This window comes from Echinops telfairi, unplaced genomic scaffold (assembly GCF_000313985.2).
Source record: "Echinops telfairi isolate 266 unplaced genomic scaffold, ASM31398v2 ScPeMD7_4;HRSCAF=17, whole genome shotgun sequence".
NCBI classification, from domain to species: domain Eukaryota; kingdom Metazoa; phylum Chordata; class Mammalia; order Afrosoricida; family Tenrecidae; genus Echinops; species Echinops telfairi.
The window spans coordinates 44,687,167-44,705,443 of NW_022103900.1; the positions used below are offsets into that span (position 1 = coordinate 44,687,167).

Below are 18,277 nucleotides of genomic sequence, written 5' to 3' on the forward strand. Positions count from 1 at the left end.
CACTTCTCAATGTGTGGATTTGGAACACCTGCACAAAACTCTGTCATTTTTGTTGTCAGATGCCCCTGTGCTGGTTCGTATGTCTGAATCCGTTGTGCCAATCCATCTTGTGGGGGGTCTCCCTCTTTCTCACTTCCCTTCTACTTTACTAAGCAGAGTGTCCTTTTCCACGGACTGCCCTCTCCTGAGCAAATAACCCGAGATCTCAGTTAAACACGCATTGTCCTGAATCTGCTACCCTACCTCTCGAATCAGAATTCGATAGGAGAGGTACAAAGCCTGTTGTTGTTAGGTGCCCTTCGTTAGCTCTAGCCCATAGTGACCCTGTGCACAACAGAGCAAAATACTGCTTTGTCCTGTATCATCCTCACAGTTGTTCCTATGGTGAGCCCATTGTTGCTACCACTCTGTCCATCCATCTCATTGAGGGCCTTCCTTTTTTTCACTGGCCCCTGCTTTACCAAGCATGATGACCTTCTCCAGGGACTGGTCTCTCCTGACAACAGGACCAAAGTATGCGAGAGGAAAGACAAACCGATCTGCTGTAGATGAAGTAGTCAGAGTGCTGCTTGGAACCAGGCCAGTGAGGGCTTGCGTTTTGTTGTGCTACTGAAGCTGCACCGCTGGTAATTCAGATTCTACCACGATTGCCCATGGGGAGCTGGTTTCAGCAGAGCTCCTGGACTAAGACAGACTAAACAAAAGGACCTCGTGATCTACCTTAGAAAATCTATCAAGTGAAACTTATGTGCAGCAGAACATTGTCTGATATAGCACGAGAATAGAAGCCCCTTGGGTAGGGGGGCACTGAAAATGCAACAAGGGAAGAGGTATGTCTGCAAAATAGACAAGTTTAATGCTGAAAAGCTTAGAAAAGCTTTTGGGATCTTCATTTGCTGATAAGTCATGATTCAACAAGGGAAGAAACATCTTCACACATCCATGCATTTTCAGCCATCCACGAAATACAGGTCACACCATTATAGAGAGGCAAATTAAAACCACAACAACATACCACTTCACACCCAAGAGGAAGAGCCTATGATAAGACACATTTTTTAAACAGAATGTGATTTTTGAGAAGGATGTGGAAAAATTTGAATTGTTCAGTTCTAGAGGGAATACAAAATGTTTCATCTGTTGTTAACAAACAAATAATTTAATAGAGGATTACTATGTGATTCATCAATGCTACTACTGGGTTTATCCCGAAATAATTGAAAAAAATGGAAATGAAACAGATCCTTGTACATCAATGTTCATTGCACCAGTTTTTACAATGGAGACTGTATGGCGACAAACAAAGTGCCATGAACAGGTAAATGTACCAGCAAAATGCCGTATATAAAAGGGGCCCTAAAGCTTTTGGAGAAATACCTTTCATTTTTAATTCCAATTTTCCGTGAACTTCTTAAAGTCCTTTGTATACAGACAATGGACTATCCCTTAGCCATAGAGACAAGTGAAATCCTTGTATAAGCTACCACCTGGATGAGCCTTGAAAACATTATGCTACACGAAAGGAGTCCGCTAAAAAGAACAAATGGTGTGTGACCGCACCTCCGTAAAAGCTCTAGACAAGGCAAGCACATACACCAGATTAGACGCCAAGGAACCCAGGAATGAGGCAAATACATCCCGAGATCCCATTTGCTTTGAAAATAACGTTTTAGAACCAGATAGTGGTAGTGATTGCGAAACAAGGGGAATACATAATTTATGGCCTGAATTATACACTAAAAAGCAGTATAAGTGGCAAATGTGTATAGTTATGCATATGTTTCTATGTGTATAAATATATAAACAATAAAATTCCAATATAAAAACCTAAGTAGAATCAAACTCTCACTTTTTGTCTTAAAAGTCAACAGAGCAGCTTTTATGCCTGACTTTATTTATAAACCACTGTAGGTTTCTACCTCATCATTGGGAATGGATTCCCTAATCCCTGCATTCCTTTGGCCCATTTGCTATAGATATTTATGGCATCCTATACAGTTCTTATCAGTCATTGTTGTCCATCCTGTAATTATCTGAACTCCCTTCTAGACAGGAAGATCTATGAGAACAGACTCCTCATTTGTCTTGCTCATCCAGCACCTTGGGGTCCTTAGGTGAATGAAAATAGCTGTAAGGCAATCCTTAAGTGAATGAAAAATACCCTGAAATGTTTGAATATGGTTGGAGACATAGGAGCAAAGTCAAATGGTTTTTGTGTGGCCACTGACTGATAAGCATTTCTTCTGCTAAGCAACCTCTGTCCTCTGGGAAATAAATGATAGCTTGTGCTGCCTCTGCACCCGTGTCAGTGATTGTTTAGCTTAAAACACAGCCAGAGTGATGCCATGGGCAAGCACACACCACTACCCAAAAGGCAAGTGGTTCTAACCCACCAGTATGTAGAGAAAACCCGTGGCTCTCTGCTCCCATCGAGAGCACAACATAGGAAACATGCTGGGCAGTTCTAGTCTGTCATATACCTCACAGTAGAATTGGAACCAACTCGTGGGCACACAACAGCAAGCTTAGGAAATTAGTGACAGACATGACAAAGGTAGAAGGTTTATAAGAATTACCACTTCATTCTCAAAATAAGTTATTGGGTTTGTGGGGCTCTAAAGGGAGAAGGCTCTGGGTTATTTGGTTATTTATGCATTTGGTTATTAGACCAAATCATACAATTTATAACAACAATATGCATGACCACATTAAAAAGGAAGAATTGAAGAGGTCCTTATATGCTTGGCTTGCTCGGTTTGGCCATGTGGTAGATACTGTGGGTTTACAGACTGGAAGACGAGGGGTCAGGCCTTTGCTACATTTAAAGAACTGGGCTCATATACAAATGCCTGGAGACAAGGATTTCCATTTGATGGCAAACCAGTGCGAATGCAGCATGCAAAAGCAGATTAAAATATAATATCTAAAATGTGTGGAACTTTGCTGTCTAAGAAAAGACAAAAAGCCCAAACTGGGGAACACAGTACAATAACTATGAATAAAAAACTTGGCTAGGGAATACCAAATTCAGCTAATACTCCAGGAAATTTCACTCTAAGTCCTCAGGTCCCTGATTGGCCACCAAACTACATTTTATCCCTTAATAACGTACCATAAGAGACCAATGAGGTGATGTTTTCCATGCTGTTTAGTCCGTTTCCAGGTTTGAAGGAGGAGAAGGTGGTACCTGAAGGCATGACATTGCTTTTTCTGAATTTGAAAGTAATGGCAGGCTGGAGCCAGCAGGGGTGCTTTACAAGGCTTTAGGATCACAACATCCCATGCTGTGAGACCACCTATACCAAGAAGTAATGTCTGGGGTCATCTTCTTTAAAGGAAGTGGCGTTACTTATAATGTGCGTTTTGATAACTTTTAGTCAGACCATTTTTATCATTGGAATTAGAGGGGATAGTGAAATTAAAACTCAATCGACTTAAATAATTAATATTTTGTTAGCCTTAGAAAGGCATGAGGTATGAAAGCCTTAATTTTGTACAATAAACTTTTATTTGTTTTCTGCAAAATGATTTATTGATATAGACTCAAAAATAGTACTTACCACAGTATTGTTGCAAAACCTGAAAACCTCTGGCGAATCAGCTGCTATCAAAGCACCACAGCAACAAAATCAGAAGCAGGTGATTGTGGGACATGAAGCTAAAACCGTAGGATTCAAAGGGTCATGATAATTGGGGAATAATGGCAACTCTAACGGAGACCATTACACAAAGGAACCCACTGATCTCTAGTCTCTTCGAGTATTTCAACTCAGAGCACAGCCTGGCCACGAGAATGTTCCAGAGCACATAGGAGGCTGCACATTTTTACAGAAGCACACTGCCTCATCTTCCATCTACAGATAGGCTAGGGGGTTCCTACTTCCGTCAGGTCGGGTAGTGGTCCAACCCTTACCCCTCTGTGCCACTAGAGTGCCTCTGGGAATGCACTGAAGGGTTCAAACAGTAACTTAGCAAAGAGCCTTAACTTTGTAAGCCGAATTCATGAAAACTATTTTGGTTGGTACAACTACACAGACATTTTTGTATAATTAATTTATTTATTTGGAAAGACTGCACAAAATTTTTATGGATAGTCTATTTGATCTTATCTTTCCCTTGGTGTGGCCTGTGCCCTGACCCCCACTGGTGATGTCATTCAATCTTCTACTTTGAATATAATGATGCCAAACATTGCTTGTGCGGAAATCTTTACTCTCATAATCTTAATATTTAATCTTGAATTTTTTTCAAGAACATTTGAACTTTATGTTGCAAGACATGGTTAAAATATTGCTGCATGCAGCATTCCCTATGAGGCTTAAGGAAGCCAGGGAGTAAGAAGGTAGCATATCCCCCATTGCCAGGCTATGAGTCACGAGCATCTTTCTCCCTTAAAGACTTCTAGTCTCAGAAACTCACAGGAGCAGTTTGTACCCTGTTTTATAGGGTTGGAATGAGTGGGTATGGACTCAATGACTTGTTTTTTGGGAAATATCCTAATTATTGTTTGTTTTCAAATTGAACTTTCTTATCATTAATTTCTACTGCTTTTAAAAGATGACTAATATTTATTCCTGGAACAAGTTTCCCTTACACATATTTTAAAGGTAATATACAAGTAATACATATCTCATTAATGACCTCTTGTTGGATCATTAACACGCAGAGTAAATGAGATTGAACCTCATGGCAACCCTATACCTGTTAGACAGGAAAGCAACACTCGTGCGGTGCTACTGTGGTTTATGATCCTTAGCGCACAGACCATTAGCTAATAGCTCAGCTTATATATATTCATTTTTAAGCTAAAGTGTGATGTGTGACAAATTTCATGCTGATTACTTGTTTATATTTGGATCTTTGAAAGAGAGGAGGGAAATGGCTGTTTTTTCATCAACTATATTATGGATAATTTTGAAAGAAGAAGCTATTTAATATCAAGCAACTTTAGCTGCTTTAATATGGCAATAATAAACAAAAAGAATATATTTATGTATAATCTTCAAGAATCTATGTGTGATTATGTAATTTTTTTGAAAACAAGAAATCGATTTTTTCCCCAAAAAAATTCTTACTTTTTTCCCCCTAAAATTTGTTGTCTATGAAACTAAGCAAACTTACAGGGGACAACACTGGAGACACAGTGCAGTAATTTTGCCCAATCTGACCCCACCAAACCTAGACGGAACACTAAAGGCATGCAACAGAACAGCAAGAGGAGCAGAGTAATGAAGTCCTCAGGGAATACCAAAAATAGACTTAGGGGCCATGGGGTGCCACCCCATCATATTCAACCAGAAAATGCTCCTAAAGATCGACAAACAAACCTTGGAACTATTTATAGATGAGAGAAGGGGAGGAGGGGGAAAGGAAGTGGGTGTTAACAAACCAAGGGACAAGGGAACAAGTGATCCAAAATCAATGGCGAGGAGGATGTAGGAGCCCTGGTAGGGCTTTATCAAGGCAATGTAATTGAGAGGAATTACTGAAACCCAAATGAAGGCTGAAAATGATAGTGGGACATGAGCAAAGTAAAAGGAAAGAGAGGAAAGAACAAGGAGGCAAAGGACATTTATAGAGGTCTAAATACAGGCATGTACATATGTAAATATATTTATATATGATGATGGAGAAATACCTCTATGTGCATATATTTAGTATTAAGGCAGCAGATGGACATTGGGCCTGTACTCATGTACTCCCTCAACACAAGACACTTTGTTCTATTAGCCTGGCATTCCATGATGCTGACCTTCCTGACAGGATCGCTGAAGACAAAGAGGGTACATAAGCAAATGTCGTAAAGAAAGCTGATCAAAAGATATAGTGTCTTGAGTCTTAAAAACCTGAAGCTAAACAAGCTGAGAAGCACAAAGCCCACATGGAAGAAGCACACCAGCCCGTGTGATCACAATGTGCCAATAAGATCAGGTATCAGGCATCAAAACCCAGATAAAAAATCCTATCATTGTGAATGAGGGGGAGTGTGGAGTGAAGACCCAAATCCCATCTGTAGGCAACTGACCTTACAGAACGGCCACAGGGAGGAGATGAGCCAGTCAGGGTGCAGTGTAGCACCAATGAAACATAAAACTTTCCTCTCGTTCTTTAATGCTACCCCTCCCCCACTATCATGACCCCAATTCTGCCTTACAAATCTGGCTAGACCAGAGCATGTACACAGCTACAGATAAAAGCTGAAAACACAGGGAATCCAGGACATATAAACACCTCAGGACCAATAATGGGAGTAGCCACAGCAAGAGGGTAAGGGGAATGTGGGGGCAATTAAGGATAACTGATCACAATGATCCACCAATAACCCCCTCCCAGGGGGATGAAACAGAAATGTGGGTGAAGGGAGACATTGGTCAGTGTAAGACATGAAAAGATAATAATTTATAAATTATCAAGGGTTCATGAGGAAGGGAGGGGAGAGGAGGATGGGTAAAATGAGGAGCTGATACCAAGGGCTCAAGTAGAACGAAAATGTTTTGAGACTGATGATGGCAACAAATATACAAATGTGCTTGACCTAATGGATCCAGAGTTGTACGAACCCCCAGTAGAATGATTAAAAAAAGAAAGAAACTAAGCAAACTGACCTAGGACAGAATTTGGTGTTGATTTATGTTTTCTAATGTCATTTCTAAAATACACAAAATTATAATAAATGTATTTAATATATTTGTTATCTTCCTGAATATCTCGACTAATTTCTGTTGTTTCTTACCCCGGGAAAACCATTGATTTCCATCTTTGAAGTTATCATTCAAGTCTGACACTAGTCTTATCTCAGTTAGTTTATCCTGTTAGTATCAGGATAAGTACCCTTATCTCAGTTAGTACCCTCTCTTACCTCAGTTAGTGTACACTAAACCAAACTTGTGGAGCTCTGGGAGCACATCAGGTACGTAGGGGAGTGCTAACTGAAAGGTTGGGGTTTCAAATCCACCTACCTCTCTGAGGGAGAAAAATGAGGCTATCTGCCCTCACAAAGACTTAAAGCCTCAGAAACTATATTGGTTCACCAGGAATCCAAATCAGCTAATGGCAGTGGGTTAAGCCTAGTTATGGATATTTAGTTCCTTAATCTTCCTTTGTGATTAAATATCTCCAGTTGTGGTTCTTCTAATTTGTCTGTGAAGAAATGGCAGGGAGAACATTAATGTATGTTAAAGACATCACTCCTGGAATTTCATTGGACTGTGACTCGTATAGCTATATACATTTTTGGTGAGGTTTCTGGTGCTTTCAGTTGCCCCTCCCCATTAATAATGTAAAGAACTCTGAATTCTGAACCAGGATTAATCCATTTACTCATCTGCCTTACTATCTGACGTTTGTATTTACAACAATAGTAAAAATGTACAGTCTGACTATTTCACTCTTTAATATCAGACAGTCATGACCACTGAAATGTGAGTCAGGAGTCAGGCTGGCTATCATGGTTACGGTAATGTGTGAACTTGGCTGACTCATGATTCCCAGTGGTTAGGCAGTTAAGTGCTAATGTAATGCAGTAGTTAGATAATGATACATTTGGACTCTCCATTTTGTGCTCCAATGAGAGAGAGACAGGGCTTTCTCCTCCCATAATGAGTTGCAGTCTCGGAAAATCAGAGGCCTGTTCCACTCTGTCTCACAGGGCCGGCATCCACTCAAAGGCATGAGTTTGGCGTGGACTTTTGTGCTCTCATGTGGTCACTCTTTATTTCAGATAACACTGAGTTCTTTGAAACCTATCCATGTTGTAAAATAAGGAGTAGGTGTGAAGCAGAGATGAACATTTTAATGAAAAATAATATAAAATTAGTTTAAAGCAAGCATATGATTTTGAATTTATTTTTGAGGTTATTATACTTTTTATTCCAAATCTGCTTTATTTAGAAATATGCTATACTCAGGATTGGACTGTGTCTGGTAAAGGTTTTGATAAAGAGAGAGAAGAAATTGATAAAATTGTATCTATACCATCTATGCAAACAGATTTTGAGCTGGATTCTCTGATTTAAAAAAATCGTAAAATAAAAAGCTAAGTTTTATTAAAGAACATTTGTGAGCTGTGGATTCATAAATAGCAAGGTATACATATATGCTCACTAGAGAAATGATTCATTAATTCTTTCTAGTGTTCCCAAGAGTCCACAACCTAGAATTGTTGTATTTGATGCTATTTTCACCCTCAAATTTATATATATTGTGTGTATACATATTGCAGTGACATTAGAAATATTAAGTAAAAGTTATGCTTTCTTGTTGTATGTGTAAATGGAGATGTAAACATTATTCAAACCAGCTGCTTTTATTTGTAACAATGTGTGGGTCAAGTCAGACAGGCTTGGATCAAATCACAGTTCTACCCATATCAAGAGAGTGATACTGGTGAGTTATATAACTTTCAAGTTTTAGTTTCTTGGTTTTCAAAGTGGTGATAGCAATGAGTATCTCACAATTTGTGATTAAGATTAAATAAATTAGCCTGTATAAATAATTTATAATTTATCTGCTGAAATCCTACTAAGTCTACAATTACAACAACAGTTATTACTACTACTTCATTAATCTGTGTTACAGTGGTCTTTCTGCGGGGTAGAGTTAGAGAGAGCAGGGTAACATTTTCTGCTATATATTTCCTTAGAAGTATAGTGCATTTATCCAATAAGGCATCAAAAAAGAGATATAATTCTTTTAGAATCATTTGTTTATGCACCTCCTAAAATGACAGTATAAAATGGAACATATTAAATCAAGTTAAATAGTAAATAGAACAGTTCCAACAGTTATAATGATTATACTCAATAGGAATAAGAATAGCAAAATAAATCCTATATGGGGAAAAGACAAGCTACCCCCCCACCCCCCAAAAAAAACAAACCCACTGAGAACAGCCCATTCTGGAGCATCATTTTATATTGAACAATTTAAAAGAAAACAACACCAAATGACAATCAAACTTACTGACAGTGAATTTGTTCTGACTCAAAGAGACAGAGTAGGACTGTCCCTGGGGTTTCCAAGTCTGTACATGTTTAATGGGTGTGGACAGTCTCTTCTTTCTCCTGTGTGGTGGCTTGCGGTTTTGTACTTCTGACTTGCAATGGACAGCCCGTCCCGTAACCACCCTGCCACCAGGGTCCTTAGATTGGATTGAAATAATCAAACTTCATTTCTTCAAGTATTATAGCATGGAGAACTAGGAATGACAGTATTTATCTCTTTAATTTGCTGACAGGAGGCATAAGGATATCTAGTGTTAAGAGAACAGGAAAGATGGTGACGGTGCAAAGGCAGGCATATGACAAGTATTCAGCAAGAAAAAGAAAAGGCACAGATGAGAGATAATCATCCGCAGAAATATGAGTCTCCGCAAAGAAATGAGATGCCTTTCTCCTCCATTGTCATTTAATATGCCTTTTCCTGTTGGAATTGTGTGAGAGCTATATCTTTATGTTCATTATGGTTTCTAAAGAGTGCCACTTGTTCCCTAGAGACAGCTAAAGAAGATTACGTTGTTTTTCTTTCTCTTTTAGGAACAATTCAATGATAATGAATCCAAGTTTTTTTTCATGAGGAAGTTTAAGGATTTGCCTAACCCTGTGCATCCAGGAGAGCTAGTAAAAGCTTGGAGTTAAACAGCATGATTTCAAACCTTGAATCTATCACTAACAAGTCATGGGATTTTATTTCCTACACTTGTAAAATGAAAAGAGTTTGAGAACAATTAATGACTTGGATTCAAGAACTTCTCAGAACAGAGTTTGGTAGAATCAATAAATTATCATCAAATCACATTACAGTGCTATTGTTCCACGGATGTATTAAAAATATAAAAATAATAACTACCATCATTGTTAATTATTAATGATAATTTAAAACAAGATTTAGTTTTATAACTCATAGCCTTATTTATTATTCTCTGTAACTTTTCAAAAGGTCATAGATTAAGAGATGCTTGAAATTAAGGATCAATAGCAGCCTCTGGCATGCTTTGGGCTGCTAACTGCAGGTCAGCAGTTCCAAACCACGAGCCACTGGATGGGAGAAAGTTCAGGCTTTCTACTTTCATTAAAAACTAGTCTCTGAAACCCACAGGAGCAGTTCTATCTTGTCCTACAGGGTTACTGTGAGTCAGAATCGACTCATTGACAGGGGATTTGGGTTTTGGGATTGAGCACATCTTTCAGGGTATTCAGAAAACTGACTCCCATATTGCAACTTCCTTTCATAGAATTAACCATTGACTGAGCACCTATTTTTTGGAGCACTTATTATGGACATTGCGTTAGTCTGAGTAGACTAGAGAAACAAATCCATAGAAATACATATGTGTATGAGAGATAGTTTTATATAAAGGGTAAGTGTACATTAAGAAAGCATACCAACTCAGTCCAGTCCAAACCCATAAGTCTGGTATTAGCCCATATGTTTGATATTAGCCAATATTCCTGATATCAATATATAAAGTTCTCTTCAGACTCATGAAACACATGCAATGATGCTGAATGCAGGACAATCACAAGCCAGTGGGTAGAAAGCCTTTGGATCCAGTGGCATTGTAAGCATCCCAATGCTGGCAGGAGTCTCTTCGTGGCTTCTCCAGCTCAGGGCACTGGTGTAGTTCCATGTATCTTGTCAGCTGCAATATCTCCCGAAGGGTGAGCAGAGAGAGAGAAGTGTCTCCCACCTCCACAGAGGAAATACAGGATTTACCAGAACTCTCAGGAGAAGGCCATACCCACACAGAGGCCTCTTTTGCTATGACCTGATTGACCAACTAGACTCCACCCCTTCACTCTTAATCCTCTCAAGTCCCAAATTGACACCAGATTATGTAACTACCACAGAAAACATAGTGTCCTTATAGGACAGAGTAAACCTCTCCCTGTGGGCTTCCAAGACTGTTAATCTTTACAGGAGTAGAAAGCCTCATCTTTCTCCAGGTCAGTGGCTGGTGGTTTTGAACTGCTGACCTTCTGATTAGCAGCCAGACATGTAGCCCAATATGATAAGGCTGCTATGAGTCAGAATCCACTTGATGGCACAAGTTTGGTTTCTTTTTTGTTTGTCTCATTCTTTTACTGAATGCTAGTTGTTGAAAAAACAATGGGAAGTAGGAGAAGTTCCCTTGCCCTGCCTTTAAGAAGCTTGCTATAAAGTCAGCAAGAGAGAAAAAGTCAATAAAATGGACTTAAAATTGACTGGCAGATTGTTTAAATATGGTGTAAACTATATAATAGCAAGTAAATTATACACTTGAGTAATGTTCCACTGTCATCTTCTTGAAATAGTTAATGATTTTGAAGCAAGGAGTCTGTCAGTTTCATTTTGCACTCGGCCCTACAAAATATAGAGTTGGTCCTGTATAACCGGATGAGTTAGTTCTACAGTAGGTAGGCTGCAAGGGCAACACGGAGCAAGGGCGTGAAAGCTCAACATTGAATGGGAATAACTCGCAGATAACATTCTCCTGGGAATCAGCCTGATATTAGTCCATATGTCCCTCTTCAGATTCACATAGCCACATGTAATGTTGCAGAAATAAGAAAGATCACAGGCTAGTGGGTGCAAAGTCTTGAGGGCCCAATGGCCATGGTTCTAGCAGGTCTCAGAGTGGCTCACCAGCAGGAAGGTGAAGGGAGAGAGAAAGAGAGGGGGCCCGGCTGAAAAGACACATTTACCTCAGTTGCACATCCAAAGGAGGTCATCAAGCTGTGACCTGATGGACAGACTAAACTCCACCCTTATTTCTCACAGGTGCCTTGTTGGCACACACACAAACACACACAAACCCTAAGCATCACAAACAGAATCGTGGAGATTTCACATCAATGTGATGTGCCTTTATTTTAGAAGGCACAGGTAGGAGAAAATGGACCCAGATCCTAGAAAACCAAGCACGTTTTGACATAGACAATCTATCCTAAAAGGACTGAAGTCGTTGGGTGATTTTAGGTGGGAAAGTGACTTTACTGGATATATATTTTTTGAAAATTACCTAACTTAGGTTATTTGGAAAATAAATAAATAAGGGGACAGAGAGACTAATAAAATTGTTTTTATATTAATCTAACCCAGAAAAGATTACCTGAATCATGTACGACAGAAAAAAATGTAGAATTTAGACAACTTGATGCCTTAACATCAAGAATTCTTGATTTTTAAAGAAAGGAAGAGGTAGTCAGGAATAACGGCCATGTTTTTAGTTGGGAAAATGAGTGGATATATTTTTTTTGTGCTGGGTATAGAGCAGATTTATTCTAAATATCATGAATTCTGTGGTAACAATGTTACATTTAACTTGGCTCTATGATGTTGACATGATGAGATATAGAAACGTTTAAAGGCTTCTAGGATATAGAAGACACTGAGTTTGAAAGTGGAATTTTTGAAGGCTATAAAATATAAAAATCATGGGAGTGACAAGTTTATGCAGGGACTAAAGTCAGAACCAAAATTAGAAACAACCAAAGGCAAGCATCTCAAAGAAGGTATTCATCTATAGTGTCAAATGTTGCCACGAGATCAAGTGAGTAACGAAATGCAGCCTGGTGAATACAGACACAATACACAAAACCAAACTCATTGCCATTGCATCATTGCTGACTTATCACGAGCCCAGATGAGTTTCTGTGGGACCTGTTTTAAGGGAGGAGAAAGACTGGGCTTTCTCCCTGCAGAGTTTCTGGTGGTTTCGAACCACCAACCATGTAGATCATCGTCCAACAACGTAACCAATACAAGTGAGTTTATCAAACCCACCATCCATTCCAAAGGAGAAAGATGACGCTGTCTGCTCTCATTAAGATCTATTTACCATCTCATAAAGCCTAGCGAGTGTCACTGTAACTGAGAATTGACTGGATGGCAGCGAGCTTGGCTTTTGAAGGAGCAGAAAACGGATTCTGTTTCCATCTGATAATGGGAATGGTTCAGTCTACTCTCGTGCAGTAGAGAGCAATATATTTTACATTAAGCCAAAGGGAAACTAGAAAATATACCAAGTTTCCTTATATTCTGTACTGAGTATTTAGTAAGGAAATGCATTTCGATGCACATGCCCTCTCACTCTTCCACCGCTGCTACTTCCTTCTTCTGCTGTCTCTAGTGGTGCCTCTTGTGAAGCTGCAGCTGATGAGATTCTGGCTCTTGCCATGGCCAAAAAGAAACCCAAGGAAGGAGTCAAGGCTGAGAGCAATGGCCATATTACCTTGTAGGAGGTGGGGCCGGATAGATTAGTGGTGTAGTTTGAGATTAAGGGTCATAGCCACCTAGCATACTAATGAATGTCTATCATGAATGACAAGCATTGTCAATGAGGCAAATCGAGTCAATCAATGAAACAGACACACCCGCACAGTTGGAAATGGAGGTTGAAGACACCATGGATGTGTTCTAGTGGCAGACAGTGGGCATCATCTAAAAGGGAGATGATGTGTTCTAGCGGCAGACAGTGGGCATCATCTAAAAGGGAGCCTGCTCCTTTCCTCCGCAACTCTGGTCCTCACGACGAGAAGGCATTCTCAATTAGAAAACCCCAGTTAGGTTCCACCACATCCTGATGATGACAGTATATACATTTCTCTATTCTTTCACTTCCCCTTCCCCATTCCTTTATTGCACATAAAGTAACTGGTGTGTGTGCATAAGCATACTGCATTCGCATTCCTTTGTTTTGATTTTTACTAATTGGTCAGTGGTGTGTTTTGATGCACATCACGTGGAGATGGGGTGGGGAAAATTCTGATTCTGTGAACACGCCCCCTTCTCCATTCGTGGCATGCTCTGCTCTTTATATTCCAGTAAGTTTTTCACTCTCACTGTTTAACAAACAACAACAAAAAATGGCCAAAAAAAATTCTTACTTACCTTGCTCAATTGGAGAATGTGCTTGTTTTTCATTTATGATTGTAGACCCAAGGACCACTCTATCACTTCTTTTGTACATAGCTGTTACACGTAAGGCCAGCTGTCTTTAAGGAAGGGTAATTGCTCTCAAAGAAATGAAGCCTAGGTAGTTTTCTCTTCAAGTCAAGAACCTGTTTTTTAAATAAATTTCTTACTACATTTTTTTAAATGCATATTTTTAACTAAGTGGAGGATTTATTGGACCCGAACTAGTATTGGTCAACTGCCATCAAATGCACAAAGCTAATCAATGCTTATTAAGTGACGTCAACAGAAAGTATTTTTAGAAATAATTTCCTAAACTTTCATGACCTATTGTTTCTCATGTTATCTCAAAAATCTGTTCTTTAAAACTGCCCAATACTCCATAATTTTTTAAAATTAATCATTTATTGGGAGCGCTTACATATATCATAACATTCCATAGTTCAATCACATCAAGCAGTATTATATAATTGCCACAATCAGTTTCAAAACATTTTCTTTCTTCTGGAACTCAATATCAGCTCCCCTTTATTCCATCCCTACCCACCATACCCCCCAGGAACTCCATTCCCCCCCCACCCCAGCATATAATATATATATAACCATATCCTGCACAATCCAATATATTCATTCACATACAAATCTATTGTTCTATCCCTTGGAGTGGAGTTATGCAGTCATCAATGCTATCAACTCCTTTACACCCGTCCTCCCCACCTTCTTCCCATACCCTCAGGGAACCATTACTCCTATTACTGTTTCTGAAGGGTTATCTATCTTGGCTTTCATATACCAAATTATCTTAAATACAAATGAACATATGCAACTCTAGCATGATTAACAAGGTACTCCATATTAATAAATACCAGAACAAAAAATTAATGTTGCTATTGCCAAATAAAACAGAGAGAAAAAAATTAGTGTTGGTTTCCCTTAAAGAATTATTCCTTCAAATATATGTTTCTCTCCACCCAACACTCCATATGTCCCACGTGGTTCTTTTGATCTGCCTTATATAGAAACTCACTGTAATAAAATTGATACATCCTGAAAAAAAAATGAAAAATACAGGACTTCATCATTTTATATGATAAAAGCCAAAGGATACTTATTCTTGTTTGGTAGCTAAAATGTAGCTCTAAAATGACAAGTGACCACAATGTAATATCAGATTTTAGTATCAGAATTAGAGTTCTTCCAGGGCTCAGCATTAATTAAGAGACCAGCAAATATTAGAATAAATTACCTGAGTATTGATGGTGACTACCAAAATTTACATGATTATTTCAGTATTGTATTTTTTAGTGTACTTGTATTTGAATCTTATTTAATTTAATCTGCTTCAATAAAAAAGCGACTGTGAAATTGAAATAAAAACTAATACAAAACAATGGTAGAATCCTGTATTTCTAATTTATATGTACTTTAAATTACACCTATACATATGACAGTATATTTAGAATATATACCCATTGCAAAAATACAATCAATTTATACATATAGGACACTTATTCCACAGCATGAACAGATAAATTCAAAGGGACATAATTAATTAGAATACCCAGAAACAGCAGGCTTGTGGAAACATTGTAAAATTTAGCCTAATTTATGTTTTAAATATTTGAAAGATGATGATGACGAAAAGCAGTGGGAATTCAAGCTTTTGCCTTCAAGCAATGCATTGGAATTCATTGATATAACAAATAACTCAGACAAAGTCATAAATCAAGAGTATAAATAGGAAGGAATGTATCTAATGACAGAAAATTAATATTTTTATACTACATTTTTTATTTTCTGAAAGACTGTAACCTTTCAAAAATTAATGTTTTCCCAAAGTTGACAAGAGTAGATAATAATTTATAAAACCCTAAGATTTTGTATTTGTTGTAATTAGCAGATATTTTATAGAATGGTAATATTTGAGTCAACCTTTTTACAATGCATGCAAGGATAATATTTTGCAGCTGATTTAAAATAAGCCAGCTGATTGGTGTTCATTTAATTACTAAAATAGACATGCATATTATAAATTGGCAGTGTGAAACTTAAAGATATATAACATTAAACAATATTTCTGAAAAGAAGTGTTGAAAATTGTTATGAGAAAATATTGTATTTATCACATTAATTGGAGTCATTGGCAACAAAAAAAATGAAAGAATATCATTCATTATCCTGTTTTAATTTTAATTTTTGAAGATTTTGAACCATTTAACATTAAATGATCTCAAAAGATATCACAAAAGTTTGTGATTGATGGCTCTAGATTGTTTTCAGTCTTATTTAGATATGCATAATGAGTTTTTAACATAGCTATGTGATTAAGTAGAGCATGGGAAGCACTGCTGAGGCAACCTGACCAAAATCAGATTGTTGGATCTGCCTCTTATTAGCTTTCTATCTTGCATAAGAGGAGCCCTGGTGGTAGAGTGGTTAGTCATTGGGCCGCGATCCTCAAGGTCAGCAGTTTGAAACCAGCATGATCTATGGAAAAAGATGGGGATTTCTACTCCCATTAACAATTACAGTCTCAAAATAAATACTTTTTTTAAAAAGCACTTACAGTCTCGGAAACTCACAGGGGCAATTCTAACCTGGTGTATGGGATCACTTGGCATCACTTGATGGCAAGGAGTTTGTTTGTTTATTTTGGATGTTACATTTTATTCCTCATTTTTTTGGTACTTGCAAAATGGAATACATCTTATCATAACATATTGTGAAAACAAGTTATGTTATGTGCAAAAGCCTGAGTGTTATGAATTTTATGTAATGTACAAAACTGGCTTCAAAGGTCAAGGTGGGTAGTTTGTAAATCATACAAATGAGAGGAAATAGTATCTGCAAATCGTGTTCTTAATCTAGACAATTTATAAGGAAGGAGCTATAAATAGGAATAGGACAAAACATCACTTTCATTTGTAATATCTGCCGTACTCATTGATGCTAACTCTGTACTTTGGGCATACATTTTATTGTGAAAGCCGCAGTTAAAGGGAAAGCACTTAGAAATAAGCAGCCTGATCTTGAACTGCATGTGCACTGGGTAATGAATGATACGGGCAGCCACCAGGGCTCCACTGATTTGTAGCTTATCAATTTATTAATATCATTTTTAATAGATTACTATTTTTAAATTACCAAACAATCTTAGATCAGGAAAGGTAACTTTTTGGTTGTATTTCTTTCCCTGGCTCCACATTTGGAACACTTTTGATGCATCACCACATGACATAGTGCCTTTAAAGAGTTCTAGAAAAGTCACATAGTTAACCAAAAAAATCCATAAAATGGTTGACTGTGTTTGCTGGAATCAGATTACCTAAGGTAAAATTCTGACAGCACTATTCAACAGTTGTTTGACTTTCCATACATTATTTAACCTCTTTGTGCCTCAGTTTCCCTAATTAGATCATTGAGAAGAATAAATAATGACTTCTTACCGCAGGTAGCACAGTCTGTCAGTTATTTTATTTTGAATATGCTTTTTAATATATATGAGACTCAATGTTTCATGTGTGTTTTTTTCCTTATCATACTACTTCAAGTCGTTTTCAACTCATTGGATAGAGATATTAAGTGAACTTATTTAATATGTATTTTTAAATTTTTCTCTTATATTCCCTCTCTTTTCACACTACAATATGGCATATGACATGCATTTATTTTACAAAAATTAATTTCAATGAGTTTCTGAAATTTAGTTAAAAATAACAATTAAATGGTTTGAGTTCTGAAGTCATTTTTAGGGCATCACTACTATAAAAGATTATCAGGAAAAATACAGAGCTAGAATGAGAATTCCTTTAATGATTCATAGAAACATAAAGTTAATGTAATTTTTAAAAAAGTAGTGGTTCTTTCTTAACTTTAGGCCTAACAACCATTCTGTATTTATCTTCCCATAAAGTGTTTATTTAATGCTTACTTGAGAACTTGCTCATATAAATAAATCATATATATTTGAATAATTTCCTATACAGTTCTAAATAAAGTACAACCTGTGTTACGTTTGTCAATCATTGAGAATTGTCAATCATTGTCAATCTTTAGATCTTTAAAGAATTTAGGATCAAACAGAAAGACATTGTATGAGTTTCCTATTCCCAGGGCTAAAATAAAATAAAAAAAAAGATAGCATTATGATCAATAACTGATTGGTATTGAAGGAATAAGTCCAAGCTTCACTTACGCCATTGGACAAAAGCAAGGGTCCAGACATTGATGAAATACCAACAAATGGATACACCACCGTTAGTGCTCACTCATCCGCACAAAGCACATTGGGAGTTAGCTGCCTGACCAAAAGACGAGTGGGGATCCATGGCTGTACCTATTCCAAGAAAGGCGAGCCAACAACTTACCATGCAAGTAAAGTTAC

At 37.6% G+C, this 18,277-nt stretch overlaps 1 protein-coding gene and 1 pseudogene across 1 annotated transcript in view; both read left to right on the top strand.

The window, feature by feature from the left end:
- The window catches only part of LRP1B (LDL receptor related protein 1B), a 1,686,774-nt gene that overhangs the window by 119,997 nt on the left and 1,548,500 nt on the right, over nucleotides 1–18,277 (top strand). The gene's annotated exons all lie outside the window — the stretch shown is intronic.
- On the top strand, nucleotides 2,651–3,334 carry LOC105978724 (annotated as a pseudogene).